Here is a 19329-nt window from a genome sequence, read left to right on the forward strand (position 1 = left end):
ATTGAGAGAGTCAGTGAAATGTAGAATGTTACAGAAATGCTTTCTCATTTGCTTTGCTTCATCTCTTGCAACACTGTGCATCTGACCTGCTGTCATCAAATACAAAAATAAATTACTAGCGTTATGTTAGATCAGGTTTTGCTTGGTTTTTTTTAAATTGTTGTAAATTTAATTTTGTCGCATTCCTTGGTGGTAGTTTCTAAGAAGCTGAAACACTGCCAAGATTGTTTCTAAAGACTAATATAAATGCAAGATTTCTTCAGTTTTGGTTTCAGAATGGGGTGCTGGCTAATTTATAGGACAATTTTATATTCCATCATATTTTATTTGTTTAATATCTGCTTCTGATATGGATGCTGAAAGGCATTATTTTCCAATATGCATAAATGAATCCCATTATACTGTTGCAGACTTGTCTTGCCAATGCCTCCACTAGCACCAGTCCAAAAAACAAACCAATAACCAGATATTTCATAGTTATGAATCTTTAAATTTTTAAAAGTTCTGTAAAAATAATCAATAAACTGGAAGTCATTTTTTGAACTCAGTATTAAACATACAAACTAAGGGACAAATCAATGCATTTATAGTGCACTTATGCATTTGACATTCAACTCAACTGCCTTTTTTACAGATTTGTCCCCCTTTTATAAGGAGACAAGAAGAATTCTGGGAACTTTCATTACCATCAGGTCTGATGCTTCAAACTAATATTGATTAGAGGAAATCATCTTCCCATTACTTCTTTCAGACCTTATAACTTTAATACATTTAAACAAATTACATTAAGTATCTGAGAAAGAATTGACAGTCTCATCAGCTTTCACTCATATTTTTTTGACATGGAGATGAAAAATACAATTAATGTATTTTCTTGATAAAAGTCCAGAAAATTTGGATCCTTCAGGATCCAAAAAGGATCCTGGAGGAGGATCCTGGAGGAGAGAAAAGATTATGAGAAAATAATTTCTGTGTATGTCCCAACACTGAGAGAACATGATCTTGCCTCATGGTGAATCTCTCTTCTTTTCCACTGCATACAATATACTTCTTCTGTAGCAAGGGTCTAGATATATAAAACAAAAATTTGATTTGGTTGTGTCCAACAGTCAAATAATCTGGTTTTTGCACCATTTTTCTTTTCCGTTGATTGTGCAGTTCCCTTTGGAGTGACACCGTAGACACAGTAGGGCTTTTATTAAGGGCTGCTGAATCATCAAGGGTGTTCACATTTTAGATGAAGTGTGAGCAATAGTAAGACAAATTGCCTGGTGCATATTCAGTTGAACCTCTGTGACACAGTGCAGGGTAATTTTCGCTCCTCTGCTCATAACTTTACCTTTATTTAATGCTATGCAATAGCATAGCCTGAAACCTACTAAAAGAATTGTCTGTTCCCTCACTTTTTAAACTCCATGCATAAAAATGAGACTTACCCTTACTTTGTAATTTAAAAAAAAATAAAAGTAAAAGAAATAGAAGGAAAACCCCAACACAGCCAAAACTCAAGTATGTATTTCTTTCTCTTACTGCATAAAATAGGGGGGGAAAAAAAGAAATGAAAAAGTGAAGAAATGGAGTACATTAGATTTTTATGTTCTCTACAAAAGCCTAATACCAGCATCTCCTAGTGATTATATGGTATAGTGTTTTTGTTGTTTGTTTTTTTTTTTTTAACAACAGTTCTTATGAGAAATTGAAATTGAGACCTGTAATTGTTAAATTCAAACTGCTGTGAAATATCCAAATATTCTTGTGTTGTTACACACACCACAAATAAGAAGGGAATGTAGGCTAACCAAAAGCAGAAGATCTTCTGGATTTGATCTGGTTTTTAAAAAAGTCATGATCTAGAATCTAAGCACCTCATATAATGGGAGAATGCTTTTAAGCCTCTGATTATGAATTTATTTTATTTATTTTTTAAGCCTCTGATTATTTTTACATCTGTCACTGCATAAGCAAATCTCTTTTTAGTAGACAAGTCTGATTATAATGTAGAAACTAGATTAAATTCTATTTCCATTCGCCAGTCCACTGTGGTTGGCATTTTGAAAGTGTTCTTAAGGACTAGCTGGCAATACAAAAGCTTCATAGCAGAAAGCACATATAATTTTCAAGTTCAATTTGGGGAGAAAAAAATCTCCAATAAAAGCTAAAAAATACAGATTTCAGCAGTCATTCAAGCAGTGGAAAATCTTATTCCTAACTAGGATCCTCACAGCCAAACCCACATCAAACTTTCATCTTCCACCAGTCAAGAAGTTCTCATGTGGGGCTACAGTTTGTTTCCCCTCCTCCCACTGAGAACAAAACTGGCAGCTTCCTGATATGAGAAAGGGAGTGTTAAATCAAAGAACATGTTTTCCTGAGACATTTAGTAGGGAAGAGGTACACCTGGATTTATCATCAACCATAAAAAAATATTTTCAGTTTATGTTTAAACTACTTAATTTGAAAAAAATAAGTAATGGTAGAATTAAAAAAAAAAAAAAAACACAACAAAACAACAACAACAAAAATCCCAACAAAATAAAACCAGAAAGAGAGGAAAAAAAAAATAGAAATAGTCACTCTGAACATATCACAACTATGCCAGACAAAATTTGTGCATACCTTTGTATTACTTTCCTTCAGAAACAGTGCAGGATACTCAGGCTGGTCAAAAATCACATCGATAATAATTATGTTTGGAACAAATACTGAGGAATCTTTTATTCTGAGGATTATTAGGTTATTAACATTTTTTTGAATAGTACCTTAGTAGTGCCCCAGTGAATAATCTGGAACTCATACTTTGATCTCCATAATTATTTCATATTTGATTTATATATTCAATTTTAACCTATGTGAGTTAACTCCCAGGAAGAAATGAGGATGAAGGACAGATTAAAAAAGCAAAATAGAAAGCACAACTGGGATCTATTTGCTTGTGGATGTCTCTCATCTTTCTCCAAGGACAAATAACATTTGCTTTCACAGATCTGGAAAGAAACTAAGGCCGGTAAAGTCCCAAAAGCTTTTATCTAAGAAAAGGACATTACATATAAGGTATAAAAATATTTGAAATGTTTGGAAGTGAATAAATAATGTTCTAGGGAAATTCCCTTTTGAAAGAGAATTCTTTTTTTTCTGCATTATTCTGACAGTGTGGAACCTCAGTGAAAAGATATTAATGCCAAATAGCTTCTTTCTTTGTCCTCTCCAGTGCAGGAAATTATGACTTCAGTACTATTACTACCAGTATTACCTGTCTGCAAACATACTTGTAGAATCATCATGGAATCTTAAAATGGCTGGGTTGGAAGGGATCTTAAAGACCACCTAGTTCCAATCTCCTGTCTGCAGACAGGGACACCTTTCTGTAGAGAGGTTGCTCAGAACCAATCTAGCCTGGTTTCAAACAAGCCCAGGGATGGGGTAGATGGGTACTTCAGAATTTGCTTATTTTGGGTTATTCATCCACTATGCACTGGGCCGATTGGAAATTAGGTTCGACACATGTGAGTTGAGTTCTTTACTCACCTTAGGTTTGAACCACTTTTCACTATTTAAATTTATTATTTATACTGTGACGGTACCTTTTTTATTGTTTAGTTAATTTTCTTTGTGAATGCATAATTGTGAAGACCTCAGTTTAATGACTACATAATTTAAACAGCACCAAAAAAAAAAAATCATATAATTTTGAACCTGACTGATAACACTAGAAGCTTGCGTACACAGAACTCAAAATGAATTCATATTATGCAGACTTCCAGAAGCAACTTGGCTTCTGAAGAGTAATAAATACATCTAATGGCCTATTAGGCAAGGATATTCAAGGAAAAAATATCCAAATCATTCAACAAACAGTGACTATATAGCACAATGTAAAAAATGAAATATAGAGAAGCAAATGTGTTTTGACAGGCTAAATGAATTTTACACTTTCTTCAAAAAACTGTTTTTTTCTTATTTATAAATTTCCCTAAGGAAAATATGTCCTTGTTGCATATTCCTTTTTAAACACCCTGTAAAGCAGTAGAACTACTTGATTGGTTTATGCCCACACAGATAGAACCATGGTGCTGTAAATTTTAGAACTGCCAAACTGTCCATGCACATTATGCTGGAATTACCTGTGATCTTCTATTTTTTTTTTTTTAATATTTTATGCTTGTGACACAAATCCAATACTGCTTGCATGGCTGAATGATGTTTTCAGATTCCAAGGTCATTTGCTGTGGCCAGGGATCATGAACCCTATAAAACTGCCCCCTCCAAAAAAACATTTTCTAGCTCTGTTTCGGTTATATGCTATTGTATTAAAAAAAGGCCTCTTTCTCAAACATAATCTAAAGATTCTGACATGAGAAGGGAATATGTCAACAAATACATGAAATGGGAACAGTTAGATAATCCTGAATTCTTGCTCCCATTGGAAAAGCTTTTAACTTTTCTGTCTGTCACATGATTCGGAAAATCTAAAGGTCAGCAAGTGACTGTTTAGCTTTCTGTATAGGACTCAAAAAATCACCTGCTTCACAAGCCAATTTTCATTTATGTCACTCCAAGCTATGTTTTAATAAATCCCTAACACACAATTCCCTCCTATTCCAAATATTAAATAAATAGTTCAGTCATATAAGACGCCAGCCATCAGAAAACAATTTTAACCCATGAACCTGAATATAAATCTTGGCCTAATTTTCCATCTTCAAAACACACTTGAAAATAGATTCTGAGATTCACAAAATTGTTGATACTACAAAGAACCAATGGAGGTCATCTGGTCCCACTTCCTGCTCAGGACCTTAAAGACCAATACCCAGGACAGTGTTTAAATGGTCTTTGAATATCTCCAAGGATGAATACTTCGCAACCTCTCTGGGCTGTCTGTGCCAGGGCTCAAATATTATCACAGTAAAAAAAAAAAGGCTTCCTGACATTTCTTAGGAAAGTTGTGTGTTTCAGTTTGTATCCAGTGCTTTTTGTTCTGTTAGTGGGAAACACTCTAAATATGCTGACTTCATCCTCCCTGTATCCAATGTATTTATATACATTGACAAGATCTCCTCACAAGTTTTCATATCTCCTGACAGAACTGTTCTAGAGCTCTCAGCCTTTCTCCATATGAGAGATGCTCCTGTCCCTTAATCATCTTTGTGTCCCTTTGCTGGACTCTGCAGTATATCCATGACTCTCTTGTATTGAGGGGCCCTAAACTGGACACAGCAGCCCACTGTGTCGTCACCAGAGCTGAGTAGAGTGGAAAGATCAGCTCCCTTGATTAATGCCAGTATTTTGTCTAATGCATCCCAGAATACCATTGGCCTTTTTTGTCAAGCGAACTTGGTCTTGTTCAGTGTGCTGTCCATCAGGACTTCAAAGTAGAAATTTACTTTCCACCTAGTTTGTCCCCAACTTCATATGCATATGCATATGCATATGCATACGCATGGCACTGGTCTTTCCTGTGTGCAAGACTTTCCCATGTTGAACCTTGTAAGTTCCTGTTAGCCCATTTCTTCAGCCTGATGAAGTTCTTCTGGACAGTCACAAGTCCCTCTTATGTATGAGGAACTCATTCCCAGTTTTGTGTCATTAGCCAACTAGTTGAGGGTTCACTTTGCCCCATCACCCAACTCCCTAATGAAGATTTAAAACAGCATTTACCCTTGGGGTACTCCACTTGATTAGTGGTCTCCAACTAGACTTCTTGCTACTGATCATCACTCTCTGGGAACAGCTGTTCAGCTAGTTTTCAATCCACCATGAGATTCTGCTCGTCTAGTCACTATTTCCTCAGCTTCTCCATGAAGACCATGTCAAAAGCCTTTCTTAATTCAAGATGGACAATTATCAATGTTGTTCCCTCCTCTATCAAGGTAGCCATTTCATGGTCAAAGGTTATCAGATTAAAGGTGTACTGAATTCATAAGGAAATGCTTTTGCATCTGGCTGCATCAGGAGTAAAATCCTGGGGAAGAGGTCAGGGTTTTTCCTTTCCAAGACATTGCCAGTTCCATCAGGGTCTGCAATGGACCAACCTCAGAGGACTTGGTGAAGCCTTTGTAAAATATATTTAAGAAAGGTCAGAAAATACTGGATAGAAAGGAAGAGAAACAAAAGCCAACAAGGCAAACACCAGGGTAGAGCAGGAGGTGGGTGCATGACAGGGTAGGCATACCTTCCAAAGGCATGTCGACTCATGGGTGAGCCCACACTGGAGCACCCCAACGGGATTGAGTCCTGTAGAGCACATGTGTTGGAGCATAGGGAAAGAATGGGAAAGAAGAAGATGTCAAGAGAAGCTGCTACATCCTGACTACAACCCCCACCAAACACCCCAGTACTACCTGTTGACTCACTGAATTTACTGAATCAACTGAGTGCAATCCATGATGACGACAGGATGGAAAGGAGAGGTGCTTGGAGTGAAGTTGAGCCTTTTGTGTTATTTATCAAATATATCTTTAGGTACAAAAGGAGATAAAAAGTGGTTTTAAGATTTTTTTTTTTTAATTTTTCCCTTCCACTATTCAAATGAATAATCAAATATTTATTTTAATTTGCAATAAATAGTGTTAATTTCTGCATGTTGCCTATTTTGCTTATTCCAGCAACTGGTAAGTGATCTGCTTGTCTTAATCTTGACTCAAGAGCTTTCTTTTTCCTACCTTTTTTTTTTTTTTCTGTACATGCTGCACTGATTATTTTCTCAAATTAATTATCATACAGTGGTTTTTAACTGTTTTACGGAAAACTTGAAGCACTTTAAAAAATATCAGTGTGCTTGCTCCAAACTGCTTATCTCAGTGAGTATCACTACACTTACATGATATGAGACTCAAGTACCATCATGTAGTATGTAAATTAAGTAATTGAACTCTATCTACTACTTAATATACTTTTCTTCACTAATGCATCTTTAATAATCAGCAGCACAAAAAACTTCAGTTTTTTTACATCTCACCAATTTCAGGAATAATTTGTAGCTCAGATTTGTAGAATTATTACAATGTATTCTTTAAGAGAAAAATATGAACTAAAATATTTCACATAATACATGCAAAGGTATGGTATTGTATGTATTAAAGCTTACAAAATGGAAAATAATTATGTAGCAGCAGTGTAAATAATAATCTGATTTATTTTAAGAAGTATCACCTTCAAAAAAGGATTAGTAATTGATAAATTCTGATGGAGAATCCTAATGATATCATAAAACATGACAGAATTTTGTAGGTGGCTATTTAATCACTATCCTCTATGGGTGAAATTTTATAGTGAATGAGATGTGATAAAAGAGAAGAGTTAGAAATGGTAGGAGAGGAAGAGTACAATGACTCTAGGTAGGGCTCCTGGAGAGAGTTGAGTAAGTTAAATATTTTATACTATTCTTTGTCTCATTACATCATTGATTTTAGAAGAGGACCAGGGATATGGCTAAATATTTTGGCCCAATTTTTTATTCAACCCACTGATTGCTCCCTCTAAATATGTTCCATTCATGGAAAAATGTTGATGCATATAACTCAATTCCTTTTAGAGGAAATGGAACTGCAAGCTCTTCTCCAAAATGTGCTGCTCACCTTAATGGAGAAAAGTGAACTTTTAATCAGTGAGTAGATTTTTCAGAATCTTTGGCCAAGTGTTTGAGGGATGTTCAGTCCTAAAAATTAGATTTCACCTAGTGTGAACAAAAAAACACTAAAGTAAAAATTGTGTGGATATAAGAAGCTTAGAAACAATCATTTTAATCTGCTGGGCTGCTTCTATTGAGCCAAATTGCTTGGCACTATGAGCTTTGCCTACAATGGATACAACGATAGGCTAAAAGTACCATGTAATCTGAAAATTAAAGACCATAAGGGCACAGTCCCATGCTTCTAATCTTTTCCTTTAACTACCACAGCTCATAAAGTACTCCACATTCCATGCTCCCCCCAAATATTCTGGCAAAATGGTTTAATTTTTCTTAGTTATCTAATCACTCAGCAGTAACTCTGTTAATATTTCTGCCAAGAATTTTCAATAGAAACAGATTTCTATGAAGCACTATTTTCCTCTTCTAGACCCCTTTTCACCTATCATTTTAAAGACTCCACCATGCAGAATGGCTGCCTGCCATCTGTTTGCAGGGAAGAAGAAAGCATTTAATAATTCATTGAGAGAATGAAAAATAATATTTGACATTTTCCTCCAATTGTAACATAGTTAAGAAAATATTTGTATGTAAAAATGATTCTATCATTCAGTGGGTAGGAGAGTGTTACTTGTCATTCAATCCAGAGGCAAAAAGATCAATGGAATAGTAGCTTTTCTAAAGTTGTTGTGAGTTTTTTTAGCATCAACAGCCCTACTAATTCTACTAGTGGTTAAAATTTTCAATTAATAATTGAACTCATTCAAATGTCACATAAATTAGAAGAGGACTAATGATATGCTATGGTCAAGTTCAAATATTCAGCACAATGAAGGGTTCATTTTCAAAGACTGAAGAAAATAAATCTGATTTTTTTTTAAATTTAGCAGTAGACTTGAATAGAAAACAGACTAAATAGAAAACAAATTCAAGTCTGTTGAAACTAACCAGGATATATAAATTTCAGTAATTTTTCAGATCTATGCATAGATCACATCTTCCAGTGGCTGTCAAATACTTGCAAAAATTTAAAAAGCCTAATAATGCAAAAAGAGTCTTGCTGGGATAAGAGTTGAGATTTAACTATAGTACATAATCAACCACATCCCACATTTGCCTGACTTACTAAATTTTTTTTTCCTGTTACCACTAAATTTCACTTTTGCAAATGTTTGTTTAGAAGTATTTCTCTGGATCTTCTGAGACTCTGTGATACTTCAGTTAGCAAGAGGCAAACTGACTTGAAATAGGTATAGTAAATTGCTCCAAGCTTCCTCTTTTGATTTTGAGTTCAAAAGTTACTTATCTTTATAGAGAAAAGAAATAATTTTCATAATCACCATTACAAAATAAAATGCTTCATATATACTAGTCCTTAAATTAATTATCTTTCCTGTCTTGAAGTGTATATTCATATTATTTGAAAGAAAATAGAAAAAAAAGACAAATTGTATGCAAGTAAAAGCACACTTACAGCATATTGTCAGCTAGCATATAGAAAATTAAAAGTTCCTTTGTTATATTTTGTATTTATGCATGACTGAGTCATGGATAAGATAGGAGACAGTAACCAACTAATAAATATAACAAAAATCCTCACAGAATATTAAAAATTAATAAGACACAGATTTACAAAAAAAAGAGGGACCACTAGAACAAGATTTTAACTTGTCAAACTCAACGATTGCAAGTGCTTTGTAACCTTTTATTTAAAAATTAAGTGAGACGTTTAAGTGCTTTCAGATAGATTGGCTGCTAAATGCCATCATAATCTTTCACTGTCATTTTTATTAGTAGCCTCTCAGTGATTTTTCTCAAAAGTTGATAATCCGAAGTAGCTTCTGGGTTCCTTTTTGAAAAAAAACTTTATAAAAAACCTGTTTTTTCTTATAAAAACATTATTACCAGCTAAATACAGCTGACTTTCTTTAAACTGCTCTAAGATGATTTTTAGTTTCTTGCTTAATAGACATAGTTGAGCTATATTTTCAAACCTCATATTGAAATAATATCTATAGTTCTGAAATAGTTCATTATATCTGGCACAAGATTGTTTAAATTGTGAAATTGTACATATGAGCAAAGTTATAAAGAAATTTAAACACTGCTTTGTTTTGAAACATACCATTTAAAAATCTATTTTAAAGCAATCCTATTTATTTGCCTATAATGTTTTCCAGACAATATCAACATATATGAATTTGTTGCTGTTTAATATCTTTGCATTTAAACCTTTTTGTTTATAATATCACTATTTGGTATGTCTACTGAAATACCTCAAAAATTCTTAATACTTTTCAGTTTAAATCAGAATCCATTTCTATGGCACAATTTTTTATGTGTTATCTAAATTATGTCAACTAAGTTGCAGTGTTTATGACCACATATAATCTATAATGACAATTGTAGAGAATAGGGCAGTAGGCATGAGCTTGCATAAAGACAGAGTAAATAGTAAGCTCAAAATTCTTTTTTTGTTGTTGTTGCTGAATGATCATGGGGAAAAATATTTAGTCATATATATCAATGATATATATGATATATTTAATGAGGGCTAAGCGATATATCATCTTCCTGATGGAAAAACTTTAAAATTACTAAAAGTGACTTGTCTTCCACGTAGCTTGAAAAAGACAACTCACTTGACAAAAAAAATACTTCTAGAGAAAAGGGAAGATGAAAATTTTTTTTGTTTGTTCTCGTTGTAATGGTTTTTATTAATTTAGGTTGTGTTATGAAAAGAAATAAATTTAAGCAGAAGAACTGCAAATTTTCTTATTCTCTGCATCAGCCAAGGCATGTCATTTTGAAGATGAAAATAATTGCATTTTAGGAATAGAAACTAGATGTTAAATGTTCAAGACTAACATGATTTCCTTTCTTCAAAGTTTTTGAGGGCTTCTTCATTCTTTGGGGGATTTGCCTTTCGTCTTGGAGCAAGCTGCTCAGAATGCATTTCCAAAGCTGGAAATGTGATAACAAAGTTAACCGAGTAGAATCCACCTTTGAAATCCCATTAACCAACCACTCTTTCTCATATTCTTCACTGAAAGCAGTATTATTTCTTATATTTTAATTGCACTGTATTCCACTCCAGTGGATTTGAATATTATTTCATAGGAGACTTTCTGTGTTATATACCTTAATAAAACCTTAATTCTTAATGGTACCATTAGTTCTAATTTTCATTAGGAAGTTTCAGATAAGGGAATGACAGATAAATACTAAGTTTAGTTTCCTTGTAAAAGAAGTAGATAGAAGATTTGTTTTATTTTCATTCAATACAAATGTATAATTTTATTTTCCTTTACATTTCATGGGTTTCTATGTTGCCCAACAAATATGTATGTATCAAAAATATCCCAGGTTTCTGAGCACACAAAAAGTTAGTTTGAGCTGACCTTGATTTCTTTTTCTTCTCAACCTTATCATCTATATCGGTCATACACTGTCATTTCTTTTTCCTTCCAGTCTTTGTATCCCAGTTCATCATATTTACCTTGGCACTAATCACTACTAACCCATAGTTTGCTCAGATTGTAAATATTTTTTATGTGCTTGATAATGATACCTTTCCACCCTTCTTTTATATAAATTGCACTAATCTGTATTGACATCCCAGTTACAAGAATCTTCTCTCCAGGCTTCAGCTATGCCTACAAGATCACAATCACCATCATTTAGCAATCTATTATTTTTCAGTTTTCTTTGCTTGTCTCTCATTCTTCTAGAATTGTGCAAAGGTGCTCTAATACAGATGTCTTTTAATTCTTCAAGTTTCATTATTTTAGCAAATACGTTTTCTGATTTATTACTGTGGTACTAAAGGTGCCAAAAACATAGCAGAACTCAGACAAATAGATTTTTCTAACAGATATTATCTGACAGCTAATAAAATCTCCAGTTTTTAATGCACAAAAAAATCCCTACAAACCTTCTTGCTTCAGGGTTTAATCAGGTGCTATCTACATCTTTTTAGAAATAAAATTTTCTTAATATAGAAGTACTGATCAGGGAATTTAAAAGTAATTATTGCTCATAAGAAAAGTTGTGGAATATAAAGTGTGGTAATACCTTGGAACTTTTGAAGCTAAGATCTATTTGGGTCCCTAACCAGGTACCTATTTTTAAGGATTTTAACTTACTAGATAAGTCCTGTTCAGAAGTTATGCAGTAAAACTCATTGGCAACATTTGAGGTCATGTTGTGATGTGTAAATGAGAGGAATTTGACTCTGGAAGTTTTCTTCTCAAAAATACTTTTGGTAGCATAGTTGATGTGCAAGATTTAGTATTTAACAGTAAAAGATAGGGAAAAAAAAAGCAAATAGGAAATCCAAATTCTGTACTACTAAGAGTTACTCCTGAGCATCACCAAAATTGATTCTACTCAGTATAAGGATAAAGTTCTTGTTTCTTCATATTCACTTGTTTTTTACTTATAGATTTCATTTGTTTTCTCTGATACAGTATGGGAGTTAATTTATTCAAATATTACTCTACCAAATCCATAAATCCATTAAATCCATATCTTGTCTGTCTCTGGACTAATAAAAAATTATTCTGTAATAATTCTTTTATTATTCTACTATTAATTTACTATTCCAAAGAATAATAATTCTATTATTCTCTCAAATAATAAAAAATATTCCACATAAGTAAACTATTTTCATATTTAGAGCTTTTATTCACTGTAGATTTTTTTCTTCTTACTATGGATGCAATTTTTGTCAAAAGTATAGCTGATAGTTGTGGTTTGTTTCATAGTCAATACACAGTAGCTATTCAAGCAAACAAAAATTTTTCTCTGTAAAATTGATTTCATTTACATTCGTTATTACATTTAAAATCACTTAATTTACAAACAAAACTTTCAGATATAACAGTAAAATATTTTTAGTCTAAACCTATGCTTATTTTTTTAATGTTTGGACATTTCTACATTAGTCTTAAATGTCTTAAAATTCTGAACCAGAATTTTCAATTTAACATGCATTTGAACCTGTTTCTCCTTCCATTATAAGGTAGCTACTAAACTGCCTTGCAAATCTTTCTACTGAATAGACAGTGGTGTGTGGTCATTCATCATCCTATATTAGATTGAAGTCAGTGCTACTCTTTTCATGTTCCAAATATTGTTTGACTCATCCCTAAACAGAGACAAAAGACCAAATCTTAAACATACTCTATGTGTACATTGAAAATAAATGAACAGATATGATTAAAAAGCTTGAGAGAATTTTGAAAGTAATCTATGAATACAAACTGTGGAAAACCAGGGTAACTCAGGAAAAATATTTACTGAGCACAGGGAGATGTTAATGTAGCTAAGCTGCTATTTTTGTTATCTTTAGATAGTTATTAAAGATGAAAGGTGATAGAACAGATGAAATGCATATATTAATGGGTAGTTTAAATTATTATTATTATTAGTAGTAGTAGTAGTAGTAGTAGTAGTAGTAGTAGTAGTAATAGTAATAGTAATAGTAATAGTAATAGTAATAGTAATGTTGTGAGATAAATCCAAAATACACAAAGTGATAATTACATTTCTGCAGTACTTTAGGCAAGATAAAACCTCAATCAATGTGTCTATGACTCTGAATACATAGATATCCATAAAGATATACTTGCTTATCTTCTCACTTGGAATAATCCTGTTGACAAATTACCAAATGTAAATTGATCCTATTGAAAAAAAATTACTAAGGTTAATGCCTCTCTGTGGCCCAGGTTTAGGATAGCACTATGAAACTCCCTAGCATGGTTTGGCCTTTACACTGTTTCCCGTTATTGCTCTTCTACATGGGTGGTGATGAAATTACAATGTGTAGTCCAAGGGCAATCAAAAGACACTTTAGTGCCTTGGGATGGTTGGTAAGGCAATCTGGAGAACAAGTAATTTTTTCCTCTGTCTTTCCAGTTGCATGCAATGATTTATGGAGAAACAGATTAACTCAGTCTATTAACGACTCCATGGCTGGTGTCACCACCAGAGTTTTGGGGTTTTTCAGTAATGGGAATGGCCTGCTGACATTCAGTTGGATTCCCCTTCCTCGAAAGAAAAAGATGGTTTTTGACAGAGCTTTAAACTAGGCTTGAAGTGGGAAGTCTTACCAATGATAAATTCAAATTCATACATTGACCCAAATGGATTTGCTTTCTTTTGCTACACTTACACTTTGATGTCTTACAGTATTTACAGCACAGGAAGTTTTTTTCTTCTTTTTTTCTTTTTTAATTTATTTTTTTAAGGAATCTGCTAAATAGAGTGGGAAATATCTACTATTTTGAAATGGTCCTTTTACCCAACATACACAGTGAAATCTACATTCTGTGTGTTTCCAGTGCTGGAAATTAGAGAAATACAGTGATCTTCCATTTTGTGGTATAAGTTTATTCACCAAAATTCTATAGACAGCAAAAAAGCTGACATTTTATTTTCTCCAGTTAGCAATACTAGAGTTTATTTCAGTGTTTATGTCCACTGATATTTGACAGCTCATCATATTAGTGATGATGTCCCCAGTTCTGTGGAATCGGAAAAAAAACAAGAAAAATGAATTTGCGTTCTTTCTTGAAATAAAATCTATAAATAAATAAATAAATTACTAGCACCCCCAAGAAATCCCAAGAAAGGAAGAGCAAACTATTGAGTGTTTCACGTATCACTTTTTATTCCTTTATAAAAATCTACAGGTTGTCAGAATTTAAGTAACCACGTCTTTGTGAGAAAACAATTTTTTCGTGTTTTCTTTTTTTCTTGCCATTCACTATTTTCATCTGGGATAGTCTGTGCTTGACTAATTTTTCAGTCATTCTTAGGATCATAACCTTTAATCTGCATTTTGCTCTGCTGAGCTCAAATCTTACAGAGAAGAGCTCAAGCATTGAAAACAATACATTTTCATAAAACACTTAAATCTTTCCAGCACCAAGAACTCTGCATCAATTTTTATAAATAATTCTGATCAAGTCTACTAAAAAGTATTAATTAACTGCTTTTGCCAGGAAAGCAAATAATGAGATTAAAATATTTTGTTCTCTTTGGCTACCTGTAAAAAGTTTTGTGTATAGCCATCGAAGTTAATAATAATTCATTAATTTCAGTTGTTTTGTATTCCAGTTGATTTCAGGCATTAAAATAAGGAAATATCACGGAACAAAAGCCATAGAACAATCCAACTGTGAAGACCTCAGGAGGTCTCTAATCCAACCTCCTTGTTATAACAGACTTAACTCTGAGGATACACAGCTCTGGGCTTCATTTATTTGGATGTTGAAAATCTCTAGGGATAGAAACTGTATATCCTCTCCCAGGAGCTTGTTTCACTGCTTGACTCTCTTCATTGTTGCATTAAGGGCATGAGAATTTAGAAGAAAATAAATGCTCTTGTGGTCCAGCTGATCCTGAGAGATCAGAAGGGCTGGGTGTGGCTGAGCTTAATTTCTGATTATAGCAAATTAACACTAGAAGTCTGGTGGAGTTCAAAAGGCCTTGCATGAGAACAAATGCAATTTACCAATCCAGTCCTATAGGTCTGGTCACATTCAATAAGGACTTTGCATAATCCAGTCTCAAAAATACTTGAAGCCACAGGAAAGAAGGATCAGGATTCCTAATGATAAATGTACTAACCACAAAGTGTTAATATGTGATGTGAAAGAAAGTATAGCAAGAGAGATTCTAATAACACTGTGTATGTTTAAATGGAAATTCCTGGGTGTGTGCCTATGTAGTTGGAGGTGCAAAACTCATCTAAATGCTTTCCTTCAGGGGAGGAGAAGAGACACGGTCCATTTACTGATCCTGAACAGTGAGGGATGTTTTCCCCTTTCAGTCCTTTCTGCCCTGAATCACTCCTTTTATTCTATAAATTTTGGCCCAACCCAATGTAACTGAGCAACCACATGTTATAGGCGGGGGTTAGTGACTTTGGTCATGTGTGCAATATATACCCCATGTTCTCGTTCATTTGCATCCAAGGGTTTGTGTAAGATAATACCGTGAACATATGCTAGTTAGAAAAAGTGTAAATCAGTTATCCAATATCAATCCCTGCTACAGGTGTTCCTTCTATTCTCACAGAAATTCAACAGCAATTTTACATATGTGCTTTACTAACTTAAAAAAAAGAATACTGGTCCTATTTAAAATTGAATTCTATTATCAATTCAGGAAAACACAGAGGGAAGAAAAGTTAATGTGAAGTGGTTACAGAAGAGCACTACCTGCAAAACCTCACAGATTTAACTGAACATAGTCCTGACATAAAATACTGCAGGAAGTAAGGGTCTGGATGATTAGAGGAGAGATACAATACAGAGAAAGTTGAATACTGACATTATTTGTCACAGAGATAGTGGTGGAGGTTAGTTTAATTGCTTACTTTCTGTTGAGGAGACTAAGTTTTCAACTAGTTCTTGTCAGGAATTATCATCTTTCAGAAGACATTCCAACCCTTCACAGTGAGGGAGTTTTTAATGGTTAACTGTGCCTTGATTTCTTGTTCCCAGCAATATCTGTAACACAAGGTAAAGTGCAGATGTAGTTCCCAAATAGCATTCAGATGTATAAAGTCATTAGAATATTTTAGTAACATGCTTTATCATTTTAAGCCATCCAGAATTCGTATAGGCTTTTTTTTTAATAGTTCATGCACACTTGGGGCAGCCATTGGTTAAGGAAGCAAATAAGTTGTTTGAGAATCTTTAAAAAGCAATGGAAGGTAATACATAGAACATTATTTTAATATTGCTTTACATTTTTTCAAGCAGCTAAGCATCACACTTTGTAAATGCTTATGCATTCTGCATTGCCAGTTGAAATAGTAAATATGATACCTTTTTCCTGTAGAAAGCAATAGCACAAGTACATCACATTTCGTATGCTGTCATGCTACCTAATCCCTGAAAGTAAATAACTGCTCACATTTATCCATGGTATTTATTCACTGAAGCAACTTGGAATCTCATTCACCTTTCTTTAACCCTGAAGCATTACTTATGAATTAGTATTCTTTAGCACTAGAAGAGATGTCAGGATCAAAGAATACAATCCTCCTTTAAGTACTTTATAAACATGTTTTTTCAGCTAAAGGAGGGAGGTAAAGCATGTTGTTTCATGTACCTTCATTTAGGCCTTTGCACAGTTCCAGTTTTGAACAGACTTTCTGAGATAATATCTTAGAAGTAACATTGGCTGCAGTGAGCATAAGATAGTAAAACTCAGAATGCTGAGAGAAGGGATTACAGCAAAAAATCAAGGTCATAACCCTGTGCTTGAAGGGAAAGTTTTCCCCAGTTCGGAGATCAGTTTGAAAGTATTAGGGAGCAACAAGGGTTGGCTGCCCAACAAGAGAAGGTGAGTCAGAAGAATTGTGTGATAAAAAGGCAGATGCAAGAAGTGACCACACCAAGGAGGATCCAGGGTGGGGAATGGCAAATCAGGGATAGGATCATAGCCAGAGAGTGTAGTTAAAGTGAAACATAGTTCAGTGGTTACTCAATGAGATTCTAGTTCTGCATGAACAATTCAGAACTGATTTGAACCATTTTGGATGGGCATAGACTGTTTTGAATTTGAACAGGAGTAAACTCTTCTCTTAGAACAATGGTTTATGGTATCTGAACATAAATTTTTATTATACCCTAGCAGTTAGATATTACAAAACACATAAAATGATCTAGTAGCATGAAGGTGAGATTTTATCTCAAAATTAATGGGGACAGAGGTAACACTTTCTCATTATAATTTTCTGATTATTTTGTGATGAAAATACGTTGTAAGCCAGAATTTCAGTCTAATACAGGGAACAAATACTTTGTATAAGGAGCCATAAGCCATGTCACTTTGGATGAAGGGTACAGATTTTTGTCATCCCCAGTCACTGCTGGCCATCCATTCAGTCTTTATCCTCAAGTCTGGGTCTTGCTCATAGCAGTGAATGCTTCAAACTGCTTGTTTACTGACAGGGTGCTGAAGGATGCTGAAATAATTGAAATGAACTTTGCTTTTTGGATCAACTGCTAAGGAGGCAAGATGACATAAAAGTGACACTTTGGAGGCAGAGAAACCTTCTTTGAATACATATTAGAAGCCAGTAAACCCAGTATTGCTTCTATGTGTAATTATAGCACAGATTTTGAACTACATTTTTTTATATGACAGTAATGAAAGAATAGAAACATAACTACAAAATCAAACATCTTTTGTATGTATATTTGGTTTTTTGTTTGTTTTACGAGCTCTGCTAGTGTTATTTTCCCGAAAATATGTGACATTCTGTAGTATTTATCATGAATTAAATGTTCTCCTAGGAGAAAACAAAATCAACAAACAAAATTGTATTTTACATTTTAAGGTGGGTTTGCTAATGTCTATTTCTCGTTTACAGATATATCAAGATCTGATATCAAACTGTTTAGTATTTCTTAAAATACAGAAATAAATCTGGGGGGTTTTATTTATTTTGTTTTGTTTGTCAGGGAAAAGCAAAAGCCGATGTGTAGTAAAAAGGAGAATGAGTTATATAAAATAGCAGATAACCTTGTTCTATTATAATTCTAAATTAAAAAGACACATATTTCCCATGTAAAAACAAACAAACAAAAAAGCAAAATACATAGTCAATATTACACACTAACCTGGTACTCTTTTTCAATGTAGTTATATTTGATTTAAGGAAGGCAAAAATTCAGTGTATCATGCACAGTCTGCTTCTACTTTGGAGGGGCAACAGGCTTCTGCTCTGGAAATTGGGTGGAAAAAAATATTATGATAAATGTGATAGAAGAAAGTTCTACAAAGAACATTCTGACTATCATTAAACCAGCTGATAAGCCCAAAGTCAGTTTAGTGTCTAAAGTATTTAAACTCCCAAGGTCAGCTTTGTTCTTAGGCAAGTACAGAATCAGGGGAAGAGAGAAAGCCTGACCCTTAAATACTACCCATAGTGCTTTATTTATCCATTTATCTTGTTCCTAATGAAAGCACCTGTTGAACTATTAAAAAATACCAAACTTTGAGGACTAAGTGTTCATGTAGGGCAAACAGTTCAGATTACAACATCAAAAAGCATAGTTGGTGGGCTTATAGGTCCAAAAATAGGATATCTATCTTTGACCAACATGAACAGTGTCACTGAAAAAATCATATTCAAGGTAATTACTCTAACTACTACTTGGAGATAATTGGAAAAAAGCTATTTCAACTTCCTCTTGTTTTTAATTGCCCCTAGTCCAAGGTTAAAAGCAGAAATAGCTGAATTAAATTAATAATATTACCTCTTACAGTTGCCTCTTATTAAGCTTTTGTAGAACACATCAAGTAGCAATGTAGTACCACACTATATCATGCTTTGTTCAACAAAGTTGTCCAGATGAGTTAATAACAGAAAATAAATCACAATTAATTGATAGCTCATTTAACATATGTTGTGGTTTGACACGGAAAAAGAACTTTTCCGGAAGGAAGAGGTCAATTTGGATATTGAACAATTGAAGATGGACACACCTCCGAGAACACAGAGAAGTTAAAAGGGGAACTCGCTCTCTTTGGTTCCGCTCAGCCGCAGTGCAGCCTCTCCCCTGCCCGGCCGTGGCTGCGTGGGGAGGGGAAGGCCCATGGCCTGACTGACCCAAGGGTGGAGGGACTGGAACCGGGCTGGCCCCTGCAGATGGAAGGGTGGAGAAATCTGG

The 19329-nt window shown here is 34.0% G+C and overlaps 1 long non-coding RNA gene across 1 annotated transcript; it reads right to left on the reverse strand.

Moving 5' to 3' along the window:
* Positions 1–927: 927 nt before the first annotated feature.
* On the reverse strand, positions 928–19048 carry LOC146768674 (uncharacterized). The gene is made up of 3 exons (XR_014954278.1): positions 18916–19048; positions 18277–18380; positions 928–16152 (listed from the first exon to the last, which is right to left on the reverse strand). It is a non-coding gene; the product is annotated as an uncharacterized LOC146768674 (long non-coding RNA).
* Positions 19049–19329: the final 281 nt, after the last annotated feature.

Source organism: Lonchura striata, chromosome 1 (assembly GCF_050655825.1).
Source record: "Lonchura striata isolate lonStrDom1 chromosome 1, ASM5065582v1, whole genome shotgun sequence".
NCBI classification, from domain to species: Eukaryota; Metazoa; Chordata; class Aves; order Passeriformes; family Estrildidae; genus Lonchura; species Lonchura striata.